Source organism: Enhydra lutris, unplaced genomic scaffold, assembly GCF_002288905.1.
Source record: "Enhydra lutris kenyoni isolate GAN:26980312 unplaced genomic scaffold, ASM228890v2 scaffoldscaffold17, whole genome shotgun sequence".
Lineage (NCBI taxonomy): Eukaryota > Metazoa > Chordata > Mammalia > Carnivora > Mustelidae > Enhydra > Enhydra lutris.
The window spans coordinates 25,619,157-25,644,216 of NW_019154101.1; the positions used below are offsets into that span (position 1 = coordinate 25,619,157).

At 38.0% G+C, this 25,060-nt stretch overlaps 1 protein-coding gene across 1 annotated transcript in view; it reads right to left on the reverse strand.

Moving 5' to 3' along the window:
• The window catches only part of LOC111147499 (erythrocyte membrane protein band 4.1 like 2), a 190,859-nt gene extending 181,892 nt beyond the window's left edge, over positions 1-8,967 (reverse strand). Inside the window, exon 1 of the mRNA XM_022503515.1 lies at positions 8,918-8,967. The gene's annotated coding sequence lies outside the window, so the exon portion shown is untranslated. The remainder of the gene's footprint in view (positions 1-8,917) is intronic.
• Positions 8,968-25,060: the final 16,093 nt, after the last annotated feature.

The following is a 25,060-nucleotide window of genomic DNA, read 5'->3' on the forward strand; positions in this document are numbered from 1 at the left end:
TCCTTTAAATCTGAAATGCACTTAAACAAAATAGCAAGGCCCATCATTGAGACTCCCATCCAAGTGTGTATTTTAATACAGCAGAAGCTGACAATAAAGCAAATAAGCCTCCTTTCCCCAGGGCCAGGCCCCAACATAACTGCGATAGCTCCCCCGGGGACACAGCAGACTGGGCTAGGCGGGCTGCAGCTAGCAAGTCCAACAGTTATTACCCATTCCCTCACAAACCTGCAGAGACGCTAATGTGGGCCAAGAAGATACAGGGCCAATGGTGAATCAGCCAGTGGTTATTTAATAGTGCTTCCATAAGCCAAACGTCACAGCAACAGACCGGAATCACTCCTAAGAGCTTATGAGGACATTACATCAGCAAAAGTGAAAATACTTGTACGGTTTAAGCTCTTACCCCAATGTTTATCACAAGACAACACTTTGCTAAAGGATAGCAGCTTGTTAGTATTTTTTTTTTAAGATTTTATTTATTTAACAGAGAGAGATCACAAGCAGGCAGAGAGGCAGGCAGAGAGAGAGAGGAGGAAGCAGGCTCCCTGCTGAGCAGAGAGCCCGATGCGGGGCTCGATCCCAGGACCCTGAGATCATGACCCGAGCTGAAGGCAGCAGCTTAACCCACTGAGCCACCCAGGCGCCCCTTGTTAGTATTTTTAAAATAATGGATAATCTTTAGGGACCTTTAATCATTCTTCAGTTTTCATGCCCTATAATGATCAACACTTTCTGCATCACATCAGCAAAGCATGTAAAGAAACTGTGATGATTTTTTCACTCTAATAGTTTATAAAGCTGTGTGTGCATGTAACTTCCTAGGTAAATATGCATTTAAAACCCACACTGCCTAGAAGCACCTGAGTGGTGCAGTGGGTTAAGCATCTGACTCTGTTTCAGCTCAGGTAGTGATCTCAGGGTCCTGACATCAAACCCCAAGCTGAGCTCCACGCTCAGCGTGGAGTCTGCTTGAGATTCTCTCTCCCTCTGCCCCTCCTACTCGTTCTCTCTCTCTTTAATAAATAAATAAATCTTTATTTTAGGGGGAAAAAAAAGGCAACACTGCCTGAAGATAGTTCCCTAATTGGGAACTTCAACTTATTAGGCCCCCACTCTAAAAAGACCATTCATGCAACAAAACATACTGAGTTCCTAGTCTAGGAATTAGAGATTTAACAATGACTATGAGTTTGGTTTCCTCCCAAAAAATTTTAAAAAGAATTCTCTAGAACGTATTTATGCATGTTTCCAAGAGTTTTGCAATATTCCAAGGTCAATTCAAGTTTCCTCTGATACCCAATTTAAATAGTTTATTCAAACTACCAGACTTGAAATATTTTCAAGGAACGCAAAGTGCAAATCCTGCGCCATAACTTCCATCATAAGTGCCTAAGCAAAATTCAAAACATCCCCCATCTAGTATATTTATTTGGTGACTGCAAAGATGAATTTCAAAATACCTGACCAAAAAATGGTAACAGGTAACAGAAAACCAATATTTTATAAATTAGATATCAGAGGGGTGCCTGGGTGGCTCAGTGGGTTAAAGCCTTTGCCTTCGGCTCAGGTCATGATCCCAGGGTCCTGGGATCGAGCCCCGCATCGGGCTCCCTGCTCAGCAGGGAGCCTGCTTCCCCCTCTCTCTTCCTCTGCCTGCTTCTCTGCCTACTTGTGATCTCTGTCTGTCAAATAAATCAATAAAATCTTTTACATAAATAAATAAATAATTTAGATATTAGAGTTTAAAAGTTAGCAGTTGTAATTCATGAAGTAGATTTGTCCTCCATCACTATTAAACAAAGAGATGAGAGCAAATCACCAATTCACATTACCAAGAACTCTTGAACATCAGAATTACAGACACCTTCTGAGAATTATTACCTATTTTGAAAGACTATTTCCACAGAGGGAAAAGCAATTACTACATCCCTTTGAAGAGTATAAGCTAAACAAGTCCTTCATGACACAGGCAAAGCTGTTTTCTGTTCTGTGTACAGAACGCATTTCCCCTTCTGAGACTGCCTAGTCATGTGCTATTTGTCACTAACAGACTGGGTCATCCCTCAGTGTGACGATTTTGCTCTCCAGAGAATAAAGCAATGAAATAAAAATATTCCATTGTCTGATGCTTGGGACATACTAGACAACACAAAAAGTTGACTCTAATTGGTTTATTATTTTTAAAAGGGAAAATGTTAACTAAAAATATATGATGAAACTGTTAAATTTGATCCAGTACCTTCAAACTGAATGAAACACTACACTAAGTATGTGTCTCTCACTGATGGAGACCTCAGACAACAGAACGTTTTATGTCTCCATAATCAGAAGAAAGGGATCTGTATTATCTAAATCATACACCAGATGATCTAGATCATATACTAAGTTATACCAGTTCCACAGAACATTCTCCAGAGTATATTACCTGAGTATATTACCTGCTATAGGTAAATACATATTTACACACATATTTTCCTCTTCATTACTCTCCAAACATATTTAAGTAATCAGGGGACACAATGGTTGTAAATAATAATTACTTAAAGCAACATCTCTCACTCTGAATTAATCTGAACCTGTCATATCTTTATTCCTTGTGTCTCCAATTCTCCACATGTCCTATGAAAGTCTTGCTGCATTTGTGAAAAGCCAAATTACTGCTCAACTCAGCTGGAGTGCTACAGAGTAAAAAAGGATCCACTCTTAAGGCCACAGGACACTCTCTCAAGTCGCTTTTATCAAAGGGCAAACAAGTCAACCTTCCTTCCCATCACTATAACTCATTAGTGATAACACTGGAGAGAGAATATCAGAGGGAAAAAGAAAATCTGAAACATTCCATATGTACATGGGTATTTTCCTCCCTGGTGTCTCTCTCTCCTTTCCAAAATTCGGGTAAGGAAATACAAGACTTTATCTCCTTAGGACTTATTTCCCCTTTGGGGGGGCTATACTTAGGAAAAGCATCAAGTGAATGCTATGGCCTTCTCTATTTGCTTACAGAAATGACTGAAAAGCTGACAGTTTAGTGTTATTTTGCAAAAATCAGAATGCATCGCTCCACCCCTCTTCCCACTTGAGCATTGATGAAAAGACACTGTTAGTAAATTCCACTGGTCAAATTCTGAAGAATGACCTGGGTAGACAGTACATTAATCACTGTCCTTTCAAAAGCTAAATTGACATTCTTCAATTTCTTCCTATGGAAATACATCTTTCAAAACACACAGAAAGGATTAAAGCTATCACAGCTGTGCTCGCTTCGGCAGCACATGTACTAAAGCTATCACAGCTCAACTTTTAAATTGCCAAGTTAATTCCAGAAATTAAAAGTACATTTCCCTCCACGGAATCCTGATTCACATGTCAAAGAATGACTTAGATTTTACACATTCACTCTGGAAACTTGGAGACGCCTGTCAAGTTACAAACCAACGGCACAAACATTCCAGTGACATTTAACTGCTACCAAACTGTTAAACGTGGATCCTTAATAGGACACAGCTGTCAGTGTCACACCACCTCAAAATCTGAACCAAGATTTGATTGTTCTGAGCCCTCTACCCGACAATGAAATCCTCAGGGGAGGATTTGTTCTGTTTTGTTTTTCCATGCAGCAACCCCAACGCAAATGAGGATAACAGGTGGACTGCAGCCATCCACAGTCACATGTATGCTCTCTCTCTCTCTCTCTCTGTCTGTCTGTCTCACACACACACACACACACACACACACACACACACACACTCACTCACCCCTATTCAGAACCATTGTTTGCAGTTCTTCAACTATTTAACAAAAGGCTCAGAGGCCTACTAAGAAGAGTAAGGACCAGCAACTCCAGACCAGGGGCTGAGAGAAGGGATATCCTGAAGAGCAAAGCCAACAAGCGGCAAAGGTGGACTGCAGGCGCTGGGCGAGTGTGGGCCCGCGGCCTTCCACTGGGCAGTGCAGCCTCCCACAGCATGGCGGCGCCTGCTGACCCTCCCTGTCCTGTGAACCCCCGTTCTCACCGTCGCCTTTCCGACCCTTGGTTTTAAAGCATTTATAAGCCACTATCGCAGCAGGTGCTCCCTAAAATCGCCAAAGCTACACCAGCAGACTTCTACGAAAGAATTTCTCCGTTGCCTAGTAGCCAGAACTTACTTGGATAACCATCTATCTTCAGAAAGCAGAAAGTTACTGACAAGTCATTTTTATGTAAGCTTTTCCTTTCAATGGTAATAAGGTCAAAGTAAAATATGCAGCCTCCCTTTTATATTTTAGATCCTCAAATAGTACCTCTTTTAAAATGCACTGTATTTCTAAATCGGCAATTTCTCAAGCACTTACCTCAGTATTAAATAATTTCCTTAATCTGAATCATTTATATAATGACTCCACCAGACTCATCTTGTAAAAATGCACTTGCAGTCAAATATAATTACATGTAGACAGCAACAGCTGCTAATAAATTAAATGACAACCTTCACCTAGAGGTGCCCAAGGCTCTAATTCAGAAGTTTATAAAGAATGGTAGAGAGGGACACCTGGGTGGCTCAGTCAGTTAAGCATCTGCCTTCAGCTCAGGTCATGATCTCAGAGTCCTGGGATCAAGTTCCACATCAAGCTCCTTGCTCAGCAAGGAGCCTGCTTCTCCCTCTGCTTGCCACTCCCCTTGCTTGTGCTCTCTCTCTCTCTCTCTCTCTCTGACGAAGGAAGGAAGGAAGGAAGGAAGGAAGGGAATATTAAAAGGTAGCACAAGGCTAAATACCTAGTAGGCATCTCTAATGAAGTACTTAACTTAAAGAACAGATTTTTACCGAGGGTGCCTGGTTGGCTCAGTCAGTGAAGTATGTGGCTCTTGATCTCAGGGTGGGAGTTCAAGCCCCATGTTGGGTATAGAGATTACTTCAAAATGAAGTATTAAAAAAAAAAAAAGGAGATTTCCCCAAATGTCCATTTAGACTAATGGGTAGAAAAGTAAGCAACCAGTTAAGAATGAGAAAACATACTAATATTAAGCAAACAGGCATAAGAAAGTGAGCTATGTAAGTAACAGCAATGGACAAGAACAAAAAAATGCCATAGAAAAGACTGATTAGGTACCCAAAATCGCTCCTGAAATAATCAGATGTACATAGAGTAAGTTGAACAGGTTTGTGCCAATAATCAGATTGAAGGACACATGCCAAATTCTAAGTATTTGTATCAGCTGACTTAATTAACTGGAAATTTTACTAATTACAAATTAAATCCAATTCTTAGCCAGTGTTAACACTTCAAAACTTCCTGATTTCCTCATTCAATTCTTCCATTACATGAATTGACACCAAAAAGGAAAATAATTTATGAACATGCTAACTGAAAATACAGTAGAATTATAAACACTTATAACCAAAACAGTAAATAAATAACCTAACCTATGAGTGACTAAATTCTCTAAAATGAACCATGGAAGTTATGAGTGTCTTCTCCAGGATTTTGACTATGAGGCTCTACAATGTCTTCCATTTCAGCATTCCTCCAGCGGAAGGCGGTACTTAATATAAGTATACGAATGAAAATCAGAGAAAATTCTATTCAAATATTCACATTGGTAGAAGATACATTTAAATGCCATGATGTGATTTCTTGAGGAAGAGAGCATCAGCACATACGACAAAGGACACTTACTCCAAAGGGATGTGTAAGGGGGAAGAGGAAACAGGCCTATTTCAACTCCATTGCAAATCTTGAAAGGGCTTCAATTCTGAGAAAGATGTCCCTAAAAACACCTCTGATGGGAAAACCACTCAAAGAAATGCTTACCAGAAAAACCCTTGACCAAGTTTATATATCAAATAGTTTCCTATACATTATCATAACAAAAATCACAGAAAAGGTAATAGCCTTAGCACAGCACAGTGATGTCAGGGTTGAAAAGCATTTAGCAGAGGGGCGCCTGCATGGGGAAGTCCCTTAAGCATCCACCTCTTGATTTCAGCTCAGGTCATGATCTCAGGGTCATGAGATGGAAACCCATGTACTTGTTTCCCTCTAGCTCCCTGCTCAGTGACTCCCTCCCCTTGTGCCCCTACTTCTCTGCCCCTCCCCCGATTCATGCATGCTCTAAAATAAACAAAATCTTTAAAAAAAAAAAAAAAAGTTTAGCAGAGTACTTCAGAAAGCTGTGGAACAGAACAATGGCTTCATCCTTCCTTCATTTTCTTTCATCCATAAATACAGTGGCATTTATCTCCTATCACTTTGCAGCTCCTGAGAACGGAAGGGGAATAAATGAAGTAACAGTTTTGGTCCCTTTGAACAAAGTTGCTTATATAAACCTTATTTTTTCTTCACAAATCAAAGACTGGCTTGCACAGGTCACAGTATCTCAATGGACTAAAGTAAAAAATAATAAATGGCACTTTCCACTCTACAGAGTATTTTCAGATTCATACTTTAATCTCAAGAACCAATGACCTCACCTCAGAATATTACAGGTTAAGCCCAGTGGCCAGGTTTACCAGCCCAAGGCAAGGACTCAGGTCTTGAACTTTAAAACCTATGTTCTATTTACTACACTACTTAATGTCTCAAATCACAGAGAATTTATATTTAATGAGAAACAATAGGAAAGAAGATGTTTTCTTATCCATCAGCCCTGCAAAATAACAACTGTAAGGTTACAAACAACCTTATATATACACACCAATGTTGAGGTAAGTTTACTTACCTTATAATGGTACCTCCTTATTCACATTACCTTTAAAAATCAGGGGCTAAGAACTCAACAACAAAAAAACAACCAAAGTAAAAAAAAAAAAAAAAAGGAAAGGTCTTAAATAGACATTTCTCCCAAGGGGGATATACAAATAGCCAATAAGCACATGAAAAGATGCTTAACATTAGGGAAATGCAAATCAAAACCATCTTCACACCCATTAGGGTGGCTATTATAATTTTTTTTAAAGGAAATTAAGTGTAGGCAAAGATGTGGCACCATTAGAACCCTTGTAAATTGCTGTTGGGAATTTAATACGATACAGTCACTATGGAAGACAGTTCGAGGGATCCTCAAAAATTTAAGAATTACTATATGACCCAGAAATTCCTCAAAACTTCAAGAATTACTGTATACCCAGAAATTCCTCTCCTAGGTGTACACCTAAAAAAAAACTCAAAGGAGGAACGAAACAAACACTTATACATCAATATTCATAGCAATATATATTACTCTCAATAACCAAGAGGTAGATACACAAATGTCCATCAATAGGTGAGCGGGTAAACAAAATGTTGTTTTACCATGGAATTTTATGCAGTCTTAAAAAGGAATGAAATTGTCACTTGTTATAACACGGATGAAACTTGAAAAACACTATGCTTAGTGAAATAAGCCACACACAAAAGACAAATATTACATGATTCCTCTCACATGAAGTACTTAGAATAGGCAACTTCAGAGACAGAGCAGAATAAAGGTTACCTGGGGCTGGAGAGGAGGAACAAAGGAGTTGTTACTGTTTAAGGGGTACACAGCCTATGTTTGGGATGATGAGAAAGACTGGAAATACACAGTAGTGACAGCTGCACAACACTGTGAATGCACTTAATTTCACTAAACCGTATACCACAAAATGGTGAAAAGCTTAAGTCCTATATATTTTTAATTTATTCCATGGATATTTTACCACAATAAAAATAAAACTCAAGGGCTAAACCTCTAGTTGCCAAAAACTGAAGACATAAGCAAAGAAAGTACTAAGTATTAAAACATCCCCTAATGAATGAATACAGGGAACCATAAAGTCAGCATGGCAGCTTCTAACATAAATCAGGTTTAATACTGTTGCCAACTGACACCAGAGACCTGTTTTCCCCAAGCAAATGAGAATATTACTTACGGTTTCAGATCGGCCAGAAACAAACTATGAATCTGATATCTAAGACCAACATAACTGGGGGGTAGAGAGAGATCATAGAATCTAACTCATGAGAAGTGAGAAATGTAGAAAATGAAGCTCCGAGTTACCTTTCCATGACCCTAAAATCAGTTAATGATAAAATAATAGCACCTTCCACTCTACAGAGTATTTTCAGATTTGTACTTCATCAGTCAAAAATAATGAACAATTCAGGTCTCTTTCTCCTAAACCAAAGCTTTTCTATATTAGTTTGACATTACTCATCCTCCCTCTCAAGATATAGATAGTACCCATTTTTAAAAAGCTGATTCAAATGTCCTGAAAGTTGGATTTTAAAGAGCACCCTATAATTCTTAAATCTACCTCCCTTGGGGGAGAGTTGGGGAGGGCTCATTCTCATACTCCTCGTCACTAAAGAACAAGTTGGCACGATAGCCTATTGAGGGGATTTCAAAAAGAACAAAGACTAAATTCAAATCCTAGAAAAATGGAAAATCAATATACTTAAACAGCTTAAGGGTTTCACTTTGCTAACAGGTAGAAGGGACAAAAGAATCTTCACACCTCAATGCCTGACTACAAAGGGACAATCACTGGCATCACCCACATCCATAATCAAATGTACCCACACAGCTTAAGCATCCCACCAGCTCAGAAGCTCTCAGTTAAGATGACAAAATCCAAGATTCTATCTGAGAAAAGCATCCAAGAGCTCACTTGGGTAAAAAGACCAATCTTCTATGGGAAGTTACTTGCTAATCTTCTAGTTTAGAGAGAGATTCAGGACTATTTAAAGACGGCAACACACAATACAGCAATGAGCAAAGCCAGAAAAGACAACGAGCAACTAAAATGCTATCGTAAACTCTTACAGGTAAATAAATGCATAAGATCTCATTATGGCCACTAAACAAGGAACGTTATGGAACTCTCCTGCCCACAGCATTCCACAGAAAGTTCAATCACATACTTTTGTCCCCTTTCTAAGATCTAGTGCCTAAAAATTTGAGAAAAACTTCACATACCACCTTCTGCTTCCCCACTGAACACCAATGCCTTGATCTTCGAAATGTGGTCATCATGTGATGGTTCTCCCAAACGCAGTCACCAAATATTTACTGAGCTCTTCTGTGATAGATGCTATCAGGGATACAAAGACATTAGTGACCTGCTCACTATTATCAAGAGCCTTATAATCCAGTGGAAAATAAAAGATGTTTCCACATTTAAAAACAAAACAAAACAAAAACTTCCAACAATGTAGATGAGCTTGGCCTTGGCATCAGACCAAACTGAGTTAAAACCTAAGCCTTGACCTTTTAAGACTTTAGCTCTCTACACCTCAGTTACCATGGATAATGAAGACAATACCTCCCCATAGTGTGACTATGGGGTAAAAATGAAACAAGCAACGTGTTTATTAACACAGTGACTACTGCAAAGCAAGCTCTCAAAAGTCAGCAATACCCTTGTTCATTATTATTACAACAGAGACACCAACGCTGCCCCAGTGCAATAAATGGCACCAAAGTGTGGAGCCCAGGACAGACTCTCTTGCTGAGGGGAACAAGCAAGTCCGGGAGAGATGCTCGAGTCCAAGTTGCATCTTGAGAGAAAAGGTCTTGCGAAAAGTGAACAAAGAGATCTGAGTTTTATAACCTTGGTCCAAAGCTAGCTAATTTGTTTTGTGGCCTGGGCAGTGGGGGAAATATCTAACATTTAGGGTCTCGGTTTCTTCATTCATAACTTGAAACGGCTGAATTAAGTGACTGCTAAAATCTTCTAGAGCCAATATTCTGTGATTTGGTGTAAGAGCCTGGTAGGCAGAGTAGAAGGAAGGAATCCTAGATACAGTTTATGGCATGGCTTATGAAAATTCAGAAAGATATATAACTGTACAAAAGACAGGGAAGAATCTTCTTGTTAGAGCATAGCATCCAAACGGGGGGGGGGGGGGGGCCAGGGGATGAGACTGCTAATTCTGACTCCCCTTCCAATACAAGGGAGCTACTAGAGGTTCCCGAGCAGGAAAGTGGCTTACTAAAAGAAGAGCATCTAACCAACAGGAAAAGGATGTGATAAAACAGCATAGGGAGCAGAATAAACTGAGATATGAAGATTAAGGGGGTGACAAACAGGAGACTGAATGGATGGAATTCTGGGGTGATGGAAGGAAATGAATGGGAGCTAGCCACGGAGAAGATTTACAAATCCCCAAATTCTTGCCCCAAGTCTTTAGATTAATTAATTTGCTTTTAGAAAAGCCCCTTAAATCCTCTAGGTTTCCTTACAGAATCAAACTTACATTTCTTCCAATTCTAAAATTCTAGGATGCTAAGATTCTGATACAACTAATCTGTATTGGGACTTGAGCTTTTTTTCCCCAAAGGTCCCTGGATGATTTTAATGTACAACCAGGGTTGAGAATCATTGTCTCTAGGCAGAGAAAGAAGACAGGAACAGTCAACAACTACTTAACAGAACATGTCTAGGTAGGCCAAAAGCGATGGGAATAGGATTCTCGGGTTCAACTGGCAGGATTTGACTTATCCTCAGACTATAAGGAGGTCAGTTTTCCCACTGAGGGCCAGGAAGGAAGTAAGGCTGTCAGTGTTGGGTAGAAAACCACTTGTTGTCAGCTGGTCATCTCATTCTTCTCCATGTCAAGAATCGGTTTCAAATACCAATTATTAAGTCAATTCACAGAACTCTCAGTACTTTAGAGATTTTTATACAATAAAAAGATGATAAAAAAACAAAAAACAAACAAAAAAAAAGATGATCAAAGTGAGTCAATTTATTCACTTACTTCAAAACAAGCAAAATATTTTAATGGTCTGACTCTATTAAAACTTCCATTTCGTTGACTGGTTTTCATTTACCCCACAAGTATCTATATGTGGCTTGCTTTATCTACATCAGTCACTGGGAAAAGACAAACAATACACAGTAAGAATACACAAATTTAAACAGTAAGAAAAACCAATCTTTTCAGGATTTTAAAATCCAACCTGGTAAGTGCCACCACATTTCTTGGTAGACACAGGAAAGAGGTACATTAACTCTACTTGTAGAAATCAGAGACGACTTCACAGAAAAGCTGACATGTGAGCTGTGCTTTTTACGGGGACCAAGGTTTAAAAGAAGTGGCTCTTAAGCATACTTTTTTTTAACTTTTAATACTTTTAATACTTAACAAAAGGCTTATCATTTTTTTAAAATATCAGGCTCAACTATTAATTACCATAATTTCTTTTCTTCAAAAATGTCACTTATCTTGAAAAGGCCAAAACATCTGAGGATCTTAATCACAGAAAAAAATCTTCAATAATTTTTTTAAAAGATAGATTTATTTATTTATTTATTTATTTGAGAGAAAGAGCGCGTGCAAGCAGGGTGGAAAGCGGAGGGAGAGGGACAAGTCGACTTCCATGCTAGACATAGAGCCAACAAGGGGCTTGATCTCACAACCCTGAGATCATGACCTGAGCTGAAATCAAGAGTTGGATGCTTAACTGACTAAGCCACACAGACAACCCTTTAATCATTTCCAATGGACATTTCAGAGAAGAGCAATGGCTTTATCAAGCATTCTATTTCCTTAAAAATATTTGTGTAAAAATAAAACATACACAAATATATACACAAAGACACACAAAAACAAATATCAATAAAAATGTATGACAGACTACAGTTACCTATGTTCAGGAATCAAAGGTATATTGAGGGTAGATTTTCATTTTGTTATTTTCTTTTTATTTCGAATTTACCTGACCTCCATTTGTCTTTACATAAGCAATTTTACCATATATATTCCCTATATGACACCTCAAATCCTTTGTTACAGTGATGGAGAAAATAAGTACCTCTCTAAATACACAGTCTGGTATTTCTCCCACAAGAGACACCAAGCCTGTATGGTGTTATATAAACAATCCAGGACAGATTTCAATTGCACTAATTCACAATTCATTAATATCATGAATGGGAAAGAAATAAATTAAATTCTTCCAGTTGGTGTCACCATCTGGAAAATTGACAGAATGAACTTTATTTACTACATATGACGATATTCATAGTTTTTGCAGTTAAAGCAAGTTCACATATTGTTTAAAGTATTGGCTTTTGTTAAAACAAAAACAAAAACTGACGGTCTTCTTATAGATATAAAAATGATCTTATGAGGTTATCTTACAAACCAACCATGTCTAACACTGAAAAGGAATACTTCTAACTAAAACACAGTATAATCTCTTATTTACTCCAAAACTTAGCTCAATGATGAATAAATACAGAATTCCATAGTACTTCTTTCTATTCTCAGAGAAGAAATGGTTTTTGAAGACACAGTATTTTGTTTTTATTAGTATAGTATGCAGCTGTATTATTTGTACTTTTGCCCAACATTCAGTAAATGTTCAAAGTTATTTAAAAACTGGCAATCTGTATTTAATACTTAACAAAAGAGGCAAGATAGTGACTACTGAGGACATAACAATAAAACTGAGCCACATTTATTCTGGAAAAGAAAAACCTACTAAACTGAAAAGAATGATTGCTTATGGGATAACCATTCTCCACATAAAACTGTGTAAGGGAAAAAGCCAATTTAGATAAACAACATGTTTTTTAAAATGTCGGACAGTAACTTCCCAGAGGTTTAGAAACATGATGTAAGTCTTACGATGTTCAAAACAGATCTTCACAAATTCAGTTACACATTTAAACTCCTGATGAAACTTCATCTGTTTACCCAAATCAGAGGAAGTAAAGGTGTCTGCAGGAAACAGAGAGCAGCTCACTGATCCAACATTATGAGGCTGACCTTCTCCATGTGGAATGTTGAGGGGCATAACGTTGGGATAAATGGCAAAGGTTAGGATTCAAACCCTTTCGCAGCTTCCTGAGGATGGACTTTAGAAATATGAATTATGTTGAAACCCTTGCTTTTCCAAACTCACAGTCCTTTATCCCATGGCCCAGGAAGCTGACCATCAGATTAAGAAGAAAGTAATGAAGATGTTCAACACAAAATCTGACAACATTCACTCTTAAAATATTTTGTTCTGGGCATCTGGCTGGCTCAGTCAGAAGAGAATGCGACTCTTGATCTCACAGTTATGACTTTGAGCCCTATTCTAGGTGTAGAGATAACTTAAATAAACTTAAGAAATATTTGCTCCAATGAATACCAAATAGTAAGACAATTGTATAGATGGTAAGAAAAAAAAAATCACAGAACATAAAATGACAAAAGACTTCAAGATCACTAACTTCACCCTGCTTTCCTATCTGTTGATGAATTAAGGCTTTGGTAGCAAGGTGTTACACTGCTCTATGGCACTTTTCTGTAATTTGTGTTACGGCTAATAAAGATTTGACCCTGCTCCCCAAAGGAAATTTTACCACCTTTAAAGAAACATATTCCTTACTTTCAGAGTCTGATAGGATCAAGTCAAATGGACTTAGGCGGCAACTCGAAGGGGCTCCCATTGACCAAAGCTGGGACAATATGAACATTAAAAGAATGACTGAATTGACTGTACTTGATTGAAATACAATAAATATATAAAAATCCACAAACCAATAATGACACTCAAAAAAGAGAAAGACAAAAAACACGAACTAACTCTTACACTAATGGCTTATTCTGAAATGTGGTAAAAGGAAAAAATTTTATCCTGCACTTCAAATAAAAATAGTATTTCACAGTAATCAAATAGCCTGCATCAAAGAAGGAAAGCTATTTTGCATAGAAAATTGCAAGCTTATAAAGTTGAAGGAATGATAAAACTTAAAAAATCCCAATTTAGGGTACAGAGTTTCAGTCTTACAAAATTAAAAGTTCTAGAGATTAGATGCACAACAATGTCACTGTACCCTTAAAAATGGTTAAGATGTTAAATTTTAATGTTATGTGTATTTGATCAGCACTCTTCTTTAAATCCCATTTTATGATCACGTTGCCACCCCCAATAAGATAACTGATTCAGGTAAGAGTCACTAATGGATAATAATATTTAGATGAAAGATGGTAAGGAAGTTGATGTTTGTATGGTGTCAAAGTCTCATTTCTCCCAGTTTATATGCTACTCTCAAAGGGGAAATGTAATTTTATAATGAGGAGCTCTATCTTTATCTGAATCAATCTTAGCTACATAATAATGAAAAACATGATATGGCCCCCGATAAGATGTAATATGAAACATACAACTTGGCTATGAAATACCCTTACCAAAAGTGTTTATTCTCCATTAACTGAGCCGATAGCTCTAAATTTTACATCACGTTCAATAAAGAATATGGAAGACTACTATGAATACCACCACATGGAGATAATCAGACAAAGAGTCTGAAGAAAGAGTCAATAAGATATAGTCTACTAGACACTGGGCCTCTGCTTGTACCTCTCCAATAGATCACTGTCATGAAAAGACAGTGAAAAGGGATGGGAAAAGGACTATTTTAGATTACAAGAGACTTAAGTGACAAAACCAACAACCAAATGTAATATGTGCTCCTTGATAGGATCCCTATTTGATAAATAAGCTCTATAGGATGTCACAAGGATGACTGAAGACATTTTAATACAGACTGGATATTAGATAATATTAGAGAACTATTATCAACCAATTGTTATATATAAGAATAGTGTTCTGGTTAAATGGGAAAATGTCCATATTCTTTTTACAAATATATAATAAGGAAATTAGGGTGAAATGTTCCATAAGTTATTTAAATTACTTTAGAGAAAAAAATATATGGTAAAAAGTCAATGCAATGAAAAAGAAAAGTATCTAGACAACGATCATCAATGGCTGCTAAAAACACACTAGGCAAAAGCTTGATGGGAAATTTACAATGGATGGATCAAGCTGACTGATAATACCTGAATCCACTGATCAAACTTCATCCCAAGAAGACAGCCAACCATACACTCTCCTGAAGAAATGCAGTAAGAAACAAACACAAATTTGTGTGACGAATTCTCCAAACCACCACCATCATCAGAATCAACCTTGAATCTGATTAAGCCCCAGATCTACCTACCAATATAAGAGGATATTCACAAAAGAGAAACATATTAACCACCACCAAAGAGATGCAATCAACAAAATCTAAAATGTGGGAAATTCTAAAGAAACAACACAGTTTCTTCAACAAAGAAACGGAAAGAAAAAGAGGAGAAAGAAACTACATATTAAGATATTTAAAATACCTATCAACCAAATGAAATGCAGACGTCATTTGCATTCTGACATGAAAAACCAACCATAAAAACATTTATGAAACAAATGGGAACAATATGAACACTCATAAATATTTGCTATTAAGGAAATATTAAGTTTTTAGATGTGACAATGGATTTCTGGTTTTGTTTTTTTATAACTGCTCATCTACTGCAAACATACAAAAATGTACTAACAAGTGAAGTGATATATATCTAGGACTTGCTTTAAAACCATCCAGCAAGGGGCACCTGGGTGACTCAGTCAGTCAAGCATCTGCCTTCAGCTCAGGTCACGATCTCAGGGTCCTGGGATTGAGCCCTGCCTCTGTCTCCTTGAGGAGCAGGGAGTCTGCTCTTCCTCTCCACCCGCCCCACCCCCCTTCCCCACCCCCACGCCCCTGCTGCTGCTCGTGCACTCCCTCTCACTCTCAAATAAATTTTTAAAAAAGTCTTTTAAAGAAAATAAATAGGGGTGCCTGGGTGTCTCAGTGGGTTAAGCCTCTGCCTTCGGCTCAGATCATGATCCCAGGGTCCTGGGATCGAGCCCCGCATCGGGCTCTCTGCTCAGCAGGGTGCCTGCTTCCCCGTCTCTCTCTCTGCCTACTTGAGATCCCTCTCACTCTGTCAAATAAAATCTTTAAAAAATAAAATAAATAAATAAATAAATAAATAAAACCATCCAGCAAGGTACAAGGTATGGAGACAGGCGTTTGGCAGCATGTAGATGACATAAAATTGACCATATGTTAATAACTAGCTAGAAGATGGGTTCATGAAGATTCATTACTCCATGTTTTATGGGTTCCATTATAAAAAGTTTAAAAAAAAAAAAAAAGCTGGCAAAGAAGCCTTGTCAAAGCACCTTTACCTAATCACAGAATCTTCTTCATCTACGACCTAACATAATAAATACCAACTAAAGTAAAATAAATTCTAACAAAAAATTTACCAACACTGACAAGAGAAAGAAAACGGTTTTAAGGCCTATGCCACAAGGCTCACCACAAATGAAAAAAGGTTCACCACTGGTGAACACAGTGTGGACACATACCCAACTTTAACAAAGTGTTCTAAACGGGGTGGGGGGGTCGGGTGGAACTAGGTGGAGGTATATGGATGTACATTGCACTATCTTCTCTATTTGTACATCTGAAGTTTTTCATAATAAAAAGTGATCACCACAGAACACATTTACTTGATTTTACTTGATTTGCCACATATATTGTTTGTGCTTTCTGACTTTGTGTCTTCCCACTTTTATCCTTTTACTTGCAACCCCAAAGTGGGGGGGGGGGCTAGTCACCAACAATACTTGCTTACTGGGTGGGAAATTTAACTAGCAAAACTGAAATGTTTCCATATTGTGCTAGAAAAATCAAGACTGATTTTACTGTAAAATGTCTCACTTTTAACTGAAAACCTGGTTTGTGGTCTGTAGAAATTACTAAGGCATCTGCTTTCTCCCTTTCTTTTTTGGAAAGGAAGCTGGCCTAGAAACTCTTGTGTAATTTGTATTTGGATGTGGTGTTTGCAGAGGATTATTATCTTCCCAAATTTCTAAGTGGTTCCATCTGTTTTTATGGGAAATTTGGCTCAAGATGATTTGAGAAAATGAAGAACTAAGTAAGAAATCCAATCGCCTTTACAATTAGTCTTGCTATACTCTTTGAGTGGTTTTAAGAAATAACAGAACCAAAAACGTATTCATAGCAAAAACAAAAACAAAAATTTTTAACTGAACCTGAAGCTGATAAAAAGCATCTATGTAATTATCAATTTACAAAACAGAGGAACAGGTTAAAACTATGCCACAGGATAAAATCAGCAAAATAAAATTTATAGGAATGATATATGACAAACATTCCAAGTTCTTCAAAAAAATAAACTACAAGGACATAAAAAAGAGAAAGAGACCCAACCTGTAAGAGACTCACTATTCCACAATGTATGCACCTAATTTGGATCTTATTTCAAACAAAAAACTGAAAGAAAACAAAAACAAATTGGAAATCTGAACAAAGTGAATATTTGATGATATTAAAAATTAACCGTTAATTTGTTTAGGTGTAATAATGATATTGTATGGCTTAGTCGGTTAAGTGTCTACCTTCGGCTCAGGTCATGATCCCAGGGTGCTGGGATCAAGCCCTGCATCAGGCTCTGCTCTGAGGGGAGCCTGCTTCACCCTCTCCCTCTGCCTGCCACTCCCCATACTTGTGGTCTCTCTCTCTCTGTCAAATAAATAAATAAATCTTTTTTAAAAAGAAAAAAGAAACATATATCAAGGGTCACCGGGCTGGCTCAGTTACAGCAGCATGCGCCTCTTGACCTCAGGGTCGAGTTCAAGCCCCACGTTGGGTATAGAGATTACTTAAAATTAAAAAAAAAATTTTTTTTAAAGAAAGATATTTTGAAATATATGTAGATGGAACAAAAAGATGCCTAGGATTTGCTTCAAAATAATCCAGTTGTGGGTGAAATGAATAGGGATATAGATAAAGCAAGGTTAGCTGCTGGTTGATCGCTGTTAAAGCTGGGTGATGAGGATGCACTGGGTGGGGAGAACCATCATACTATTCAATTTCCTTGGTATATATTTAAAACTCTCCAAATAAAGCTGTTTCATTTAAAAAAAGGAAATAACAAAGATAGCCTATGCATTTTTTAACTTTTTAAAAAATGTTAATATCTAAAAAAGAACAGTGAGACATTTTTTATCTAAAGTAGAATATTAACAAATAAATTTAGAATTAGTATTTCTCATCCTGAAATAACACTGACTGCCTTACAAAAATTAACAAGGCAAGAAACAACAAATGTTGAAGAGGATGTGGAGAAAGGGGAACCCTCCTATACTACTGATGGGGATATAAGTTGGTGCAGTCACTTTGGAAAACAGTGTGGAGGTTCCTCAAAAAATTAAAAATAGAGCTACCCTATAACCCGGCAATTGCACTACTGGGTATTTACCCCCAAAGATACAGATGTAGTGAAAAGAAGGGCCATCTGTATCCCAGTGTTCATAGCAGCAATGTCCACAGTTGCCAAACTGTGGAAAGAGCCAAGATGCCCTTCAAAAGATGAATGGATAAAGATGATGTGGTCCATATATACAATGGAATATTACTCAGCCATCAGAAAGGATGAATACCCAACTTTTGTATCAACATGGACGGGACTGGAAGAGATAATGCTAAGTACAATAAGTCAAGCAGAGAGAGTCAATTATCATATGGTTTCAATTACTTGTGAAGCATAAGGAATAACATGGAAGACATTGGGAGATGGAGAAGAGAAGTGAGTTGAAGGAAATCGGGGAGGGAGACAAACCATGAGAGACTGTGGACTCTGAGAAATGGAGGGTTTTAGAGAGGAGGGGGTGGGGGATGGGTTGGCCTGGTGGTGGGTATTAAGGAGGGCATGTATTTCACAGAGCACTGGGTGTTATATGTAATCAATGAATCTTGGAACACTACATCAAAAACTGATGTACTGTATGGTGACTAACATAACACAATAAAAAAAATTAATCGCATTATTAAAATTTTAGCAAGTCACAAAATGAGAATCATAAAATCTTAAGACTTGGTAGCCTCAAAGTCCCACCTCCCACCCAGTGAATTGTCCTCCCACCTTCCAAGAGGCAATTACCAGTATCCGGCGGAGGTCCCTCAAATCCTGGGAAAGTCACTTCCTCCCAAGACAGCCCACTCCAGTCTGCCTGCTCCAACTGTCAAAAAGCTCCTCTTATACCAAAAAGGAAACTTTCCTTCTCCAGATCTGTTTTACCCATGAAAAAAAGGGTTATTCAAACACAGATCACAGTCCATTCATGAGTTGTAAAATCAAGTTAGTAAACAGTTGACTGCTATTATTATTATTATTATTATTATTTACTATTACAAAGAAAAGAAAATTTCAGAGTGAACTGCACATAGTAAAGCTAAGACCTACTTTACGAAGCTTGTTTCTGTTCTTCCCATACACAGACACACACACAGACTTCCATATTGATAAAGGGCCAAGATATAAAATCTATGCCTTATGCTGGGTTTTGTCCAAAAAAAAAAAAAAAAAAAAGTTAGAAACCCATACTCAACGGGCACCTGGGTGGCTCAGTCCATTGAGTGTCCGATTCTTCATTTCAGCTTGATCTCAGGGTCCTGGGATCAAGCCCGAAGTAGGGCTCTGTGCTCAGCAGGCAGTCTGCTTTGTCTCTTCTCCCTTTTCCTCTGCCCCTCGCCCTGCTCATCCTCTCTCTCTCTCTCTCCCCAATAAATTAACTAATTTAAAAAAGCAAGCTAGCAAGAAAGCCATCAAGCCAGTGCTCAAAAGATAGCTCTCAAAACACCACAACAAGTTGCTTGCCCCTTCAGTTATCTCAACAGCTAGTTCTTCCTGTTGCTATGGTTTCTCCTAACCTCAACATCCCAGGCACCCTTCAGGGACAATGCTTCAGTTTGTCTAATCTTTCACTCGTTTTTATCGAACATAGTATCATGTACTATGTAGTACATACGACATAGCCCTTAAAATGCAGTACCTAAAAACCAACAAAATATTCCAAGCCAAAGCAGAATCATCGGTTACAGCCCACATTCCACCCTAAATATTTCACATATTCATTTAAAAACGTCCTTCAAGATACTGGTAGAGACTCCTTGAAGTGAAGAAGACTTAGCCTAGAAAAACTGTTAACACATTATAATAGCAGGTGAAGTCTTGGGTGACACAAAATGAGTCAAGAGTCAAAGGCTGAGGACAGAATCCCAGGAATCAGGGAAAAGCTGAAGAGACCGTGAGAGGAAAAGAAGTCTTCAAAGACCAGAAGTAGAACAAAGCACTGCAAATGTCAAAAGAGAACTTCAAAGACAATGCTATGTCAAGAATGTCACAAATAATACAGGGGAAGAAAGCACTCAACAGATTTGACCACATGGCCATCTATTACCTGGATTAGAGTAATGGCAGCCTAATGTTGAGACCACAAGTCAATATGTTTTGTACAGAGGAATACAAAGGCATCTACTATGTTTTAATGTATCTTCACATTGAAAAGAAGGCCAACACAGCACTGTCTTAACACTCTTTTAAGGGGCTGATAATCAAGCAGACTTAACATTCATTTCCCAAAAAGTTCATCTTATTTAGTTCAACTGATTCTGTAGCTAATGAGATAATCTGTATACCTCTTATTAGATTTCCCTACAAACATCCATGACATCTGTAAATCTGATCAGTAGTCCTTGACTGTCATCATAAAAATCACTGGCAAAAAAAAAAAAAAATTTTAGATAGGAGATAACCAAGATTAAAATTTCAGTAATAATCACACTGCCACAGACTTCCCACAACTGAACAGCATTTTCCCAAAACTGCTACGAAGATACCATGAGGGGCATCTGGTTGGATCAGTCAGTTAGGTGTCTGCCTTCGGCTCAGGTCATGATCTCAGGGTCCTGGGATTGAGCCCCACATGGGGCTCACTACTCAATGAAGTGATCTGATTCTCCCTTTCCCTCTGCCCCTCCTCCTCCATTCATGTTCTCCTCTCTCTTCTCTCAATTAAATAAATAAAATATTTTTTTAAAAAGATACCATCAAAGCTTTATCAAGTATTTTGCCCAAATCCTATGTATATGTTTTTCCTTTAAGGAAGGGCACTCTGTGGACTTTCTCCACAGAGATGAACGAATGAACCACAGACATCTTTAGGACATAATTCAGGGCACCTGAACCATTTAAGAGAAAGACACAAGAAGCAACATCACTTCCCCAATGTCACACTTAGTAACTGACTGAACCGGGACTTGGGGCTAGAACAGTTTTCTCTCTACCCTCTGCTCCTTCCAGGAAAAGGGGAAGAAAAAGAAGTATCAGGTACCTGGTTTGTTAAAATTCCAGTTACTAAAGACCCAGGACAAACTCCCACAAAGTCTTTTCTTTCTGGACAGATCAATGACAGTTGAAGCTCCAATACACCTGACACTTCAAGGTACTCAAGCGAAGGCAAAAATTTTGATCGGTCAATGGTACTTTGAACTACTGACTTCAGGAACTCCTCTGTGACCTGTCAACATTCCAGATGGATTCAACATTCCATTTAAAAAAACAGTTGGGGGGAAAGGAAGGCAAACATCAGCAGTTACCATCTTGCTAGGCTCTGTATGCTTCCACCTGTCCCCCGTTCTTCATAACTATAGCCAGTAAAGAGTAGAATCTCATTGACTGCTTTCTAATTTCTGAAGGAAAACTACCCACAGTGATCAAATTAAAATTACACACTAATGCAATAGTGTGGTATTGGCCATGGTTCAAAATAGTTACCACCGGGGAGGAGAATGCAAGTAGGAACAGGGTATGAAGAAGGAATTTACATGTATTTCAGGGATCATATAGGACAGCAGTTATGACTGTAGGCTCTGGAACCAGACCACCCAGGTTCAAATCCCTGCTCTGCCATTAATTAGCTGAGTGACCCTGAGCAAGTTATGTGACCTTATGGTGCCTCCATTTTCTTACAGGTAAACCTAGATCAAGAAGACCTACCCCACTGGGTTACAGCAAGGATTCAACAAAAACACTAAGCAAAGCGCTCCTAAAACAGTATCTGACACATATTAAGTATTTAAGAAATGTTATCAATATTTTCTCATTTAACATGTAATGTCTTTATAAAGAAAATAAACAATACATTAAAATATATTTCAACCAAGTACATTTTAAAATAATTCAGCACGTAATGACTTTACAAAGGAAACATACTAAACTGTATTTTACTTAAAAGTAAAAAATTAGGGTCGCCTACCTGGCTCAGTCGGTTAAGTGTCTGACTCTCGATTTCAGCTCAGGTCATGACCTCAGGGTAGTGAAATCTAGCCACACACCGGGCTCCGAGCTGGGCGTGGAGCCTACTTAAGATTCTCTCTCTCCCTCTGCTCCACCCCACTCACACACACTCTCTGTCTAAAAAATAAATTTAAATAAATAAATAAATAAATGTAAAAATTAAAATACACAATAAGCCACCTCCCACATAAAAATCCTGCCTTTATTAATTAGGAAACACATTTCAGCTACTAAGTGATTGTCAGCTTCAGCTATAGTGCCAACCTTTTGATTTACAGATAGGATTTATGAACTAATATATGATCCACATTTGAAACATGCACTTTCCCCTCTACACTGCCAGACCATACACATGGCAGGTCGATCTGATTTCACAATAACTGTGTAGTCCCATTAAAATTCAGTCAGCTGAAAAAAAATGTTTCACTTGGTCTTTTTCCAACATACTGCCAACTAAACCATGCTAAGCAAAAGAAGAATGAAAGAGAGAGAGAGAGAGAGAGAGGGAGCGTGGGAGGGAGGAAAGGAGAAAAAAGGAAAATCTAAAATCATTCAAGTCTGGTGTAAATATAGGAACCACTGGGAGAAAAATGTATATAGAACAGCAATATTACCTTGAGAAGATACTAGAATTTGAAGATCAGCTCTGATTTGGGTTAGAAAGTATTAGGGATTTTTAGCAGTAGCCAAAGCATTTCCTATGTCTACAATCCTACATTTAGATGAAACTGCTTTCACTGATCGAAACAAGAGTCAGTTATTTATTCCAAAAACATGACAACCGACCATGTCACAAAGAAACTAATTTCTCTAATTCTACAAAAGCAGTAATGAACTTGAACTTCATTTTGGGAGACTAAAAAGCATGTGCCAAGAAGATGGGACAGGAGGAAATATCTAACCTATCTACCAATGAAATTAGATGATGTCTAGAATTTGCTTCTAAATAATCCCAGGAAGAGGGGAGTATTGGGAGTGGAAAGGAAAATATAGATGAGACGCGACTGGCTATGGCCTGGCAATTATCAAAGCTGGGTGAGGGTCCTTGGGGGTCACTGTGCTAGTGTTCTCTTACTTCTAAATATATCTAAAACTCTCCATAATAAAAAAGTTTAAAAATAAAGACACTCTTCTGTAACTAAACAATGGGACATTCCTTCTACAAAAAGCCATTTCAATGAATAACCAGATACTGTAAAAAAACACGGACTTTAAAAAAAAATCCACCAACCAAAAAAAGGTCCTGAAAATCGTGCCACATTATCTTTCACTGCTATCATGTGTGGTGCGCAGAGCAAGTAACACACAGATCACAGGTCTATCAAATGTTCGAAAACCTACCCCCGGGTCTTTCCATTCAAGCTTACAGCACTGGGGACAAAAGTGAACTGGCCTCGATGCGGAGACAAGCTCGAGCCACATCTGTACCACACATGCAGCAGCCCACATCTACGGCTCTACATTGCAGAGCTGCAAAAGTTAAGAATATCTTCCACATACCTTTATTTTTCTGTTGAAGGTGGGGGAAGGGGGAGGAACAAATGTATTCATATCCCCAAATGTGTGTAATTTAAAACAGACAATCTTGGCATTAAGGAAATTAAGACGCAGGCCTTACTGATGTTGATTTTAATGACTAAGATCCAAAAACAGTTCTGGTTACAAGCTCGTGGATAAACTCTTTGATTCCTTTGTCAGTAGACAGACCAAACTCATTTCTTGACACTTTAACCTTTTCCATACAAAATTTGTATTCATTTTATTAAGAAAAACAAGTTTTTCTTTTTCTCCTTAGGAGAAGTGGATTAAAGAAAAGTTTTCAAGTAAGGTGCTCATTTAGCAGCTTTTCTACCAGAGTCCAAAAGCAATTAAAGATAGCATAGTGGGGAAAAGTGAAAAATTATCATAGTTTAAGTGGGCTCCCCAAATGAAGGGTGAATATGCACCATTGTCTAGCATATGACCCTGCCACATTTGCTTTTCAAATCCTAGTGAAGGCATTTGGCACCATTTTCTAATAATCTCCTAGGACTTCTACTTCCTTGTTTTTTTCAACAGTATCTCAAAATGTTGACACATTTATTGAACTATTTTTGGAAGACCTAGCTCTGTCTACCTTCAGGGTTCAAGATACAAATAGATGAGAGCTACAGGACAGACCTCTAGCTACAAAACTTGGCAGGTTTCCTGAGTTCTCCAAGAAAAATTCAGTTGGCAACTCCATTAGCAGCAGAAGAGCACAGAGCAGAGGGAACAACTCAGGACACAAGGAGGCTTTGGGTGTGCCTGAAGCTCCATTAAGAAACTGAATGATTCTGGGTAAGTTTAACCTCTTCCTGACTCACTTTTCTACTCTGTGGGACACAGGGTATGAAATTGTTTTAAGAATCAAGTGAGAATGGGGTGCCTGGGTGGCTCAGTGTGTTAAGCCTCTGCCTTCGGCTCAGGTCATGGTCTCAAGGTCCTGGGATCGAGTCCCACATTGGGCTCTCTGCTCAGCAGGGAGCCTGCCTCCTCCTCCCCCTCTGCCTGCCTCTCTGCCTACTTGTGATCTCTCTCTCTCTGTCAAATAAATAAATAAAATCTTAAAAAAAAAATCAACTGAGAAAATGTTCCAATGATTTACTTTAAAAAAGAAAAAAAAAACTTTACAAATTAAAACAGATTTAAAAAAGAAAGAAAAGAAAACCATGCCTCAATCACCACATACAGTTTTATGCTGTTATTTATTAGGAGAAAGAAAAAAAAAATCTATCAATGACCTTGATGAAGAAAATGGTATTTTGAACACACCCAATGTTTCTCAAACTTCACTCACATACCAACTTTATAGTTTTTGCCAAATCCAAACACTTAAAGACAAAGATACTTATCTTTAAATCAAGTTCCTTAAAAAATACCTACTTTATTTCACCCTTATGCTGTTAATACCAATGAAATCATAGGTTTGAAGCACATGTCTGTTTTTCTGATGTATGCTAATACATATATTTAACCATTAAAAGAAAAAGATTCATCTGTGTACTTAACTCATTTTAACATACGAATACACTTTGGGGAAATAATATCCTTATCTATTGACTGCAGC